The sequence below is a fragment of the Montipora capricornis genome, chromosome 2, assembly GCF_036669925.1.
Source record: "Montipora capricornis isolate CH-2021 chromosome 2, ASM3666992v2, whole genome shotgun sequence".
Taxonomy (NCBI): Eukaryota; Metazoa; Cnidaria; class Anthozoa; order Scleractinia; family Acroporidae; genus Montipora; species Montipora capricornis.
This window is the reverse complement of record NC_090884.1, coordinates 64,170,090-64,171,966: the sequence shown is the minus strand read 5'-3', so window position 1 is coordinate 64,171,966 and position 1,877 is coordinate 64,170,090.

The window sequence follows — 1,877 nt, the reverse complement described above, 5'->3', positions numbered from 1 at the left end:
CGCCCTTCGGGCTTCCTCAGTGTTCACAATATCAACTAAAAACTAAAAAATACTTGGCAGGAACTGAGTCGGTTTCAAGATCTTATATATGTGAAGAAGTGACAGTGACGAAATAAACAGATTGCTTAATTACATGAAATTTACAAACAAGCCTTAATGAGTAGGCCAAGTATTTTTTAGCTTTCAGCTGATATTGTGAATACTGTGGAAGCCCGAAGGGCGAAACGTTTGTTCTCGACATTAAATGGACCTGTGAGTAGTTTGCTTTTGACTCCATTTTTCATTCATATATATATATATATATATATATACACATATATATATATATACAGAGAGAGAAAGAGAGATCCTGCCTGCTTCCCAACTCCTTTAATGGAGAGAGAGAGACGCCGAAAATGGACAACTTTTGGTTTAAAACTATAAAAAATATAAAAAAATTAAAATTTTATAAAACGTTTCGGTCTCTCGACCTTCTTCAGTTACAGTCGGTAGAAAAATCTACAACTTAAATAGGGTTTTACGACAATGAACAAAAAACGGGTTACATAACATTTTTGTTCTCATTTGCTGTATCTGATTGACTTTTTTCTGTACCTATTCTTTTCTTTGAATTTGTTATGTAACCCATTTTTTATTCATTGTTGTAAAACCCTATTTAAGATGTAGATTTTTCTACCGACTCTTTTGTAACTAAAGAAGGTCGAGAGACCGAACCGTTTTATTAAATTTTAATTTTTTTTATAGTTTTTGAACCAAAAGTTGTCCATTTTCGGCATATATATATATATATATATGCTTCAATGTGTATGGATTTTAAGTGATGAGTGGATCAACGCTTTGCTGGTGTACGAAACAGTGCTGTATTAAAATCCATACGAAACGATACTGATTAGGAAAACCTTGTTATTACCGCTTCCGGATTTATCATAACGCTTGTGTATTTTCGCGGGGTTCAAATAAACGGGTTCACACATCAACGTTTTCCGGTCGAACGCATCGCACTCCCTCAGTGTAGTACATATCGACGAATTGGCCACCGTCCCCACAATTTCTAATTTTGTTGAGCAGCCGTGGTCACGAAGCCAGCTAATTTAAATCTGGTATCCGACCCTTCCGACTCACGGTTAATAGAGAATTTTAGCATCGACAACGAATGCGACTTCGAGTGCGAGTTCTGGGATTTTTATTATTGCGCATCCATACTGCGTGCTCAACTCGTTTCGACAAGATTGTGTGCGAAGACTTAACACGGAAAAGTCGTAGCGGTAAGTACGAGTTTGTCAAAAGGAAATTGCGTTTGATTTAGAACTGTTTCTTTTAGTTTAAAGCTGCAATAATCCTATACTAACATTTACTAAAATGCTGATATTTAGTGAGAATTAGTGACGTTTTCTGCAGACTGGAAACTTGTATCATACGCTTACTTGAATAAGTAGAGCACGATTTACATAGAGGACGAGTACAAGATGCACTTGTCAAATTTACGCTGGGAAGCGAGGTAGCGATTGTCCAGTCGTTTCCGCTGCTTTTCTTTAGGTTTCAACCTTTTATATCGACATGCATCGATCGCCGAATGTTTTCATAACTTGAAACTCAGACACCGTACGATTGGACTGCCCGTGCTTTTATTTTAAAGAATTCAACGCGAAAATGGCAAACAGTTTACATAAAATTCATACGGATGCGTTTGTCGATTTTCGGGTTACACAATTCCGTGCTCTGAGATTACGATATTTTTCCACTTACTCTGCCAATAAAAAAAGTAACAAACCCCTTTAACAATTGTCCGGTCATTTTTATCGACGGTATCTTAGAATTACGAGTCATAGGAACTCTTTTCTACAACAGCTTTGATCTCTGGTCAGATCATATCACTT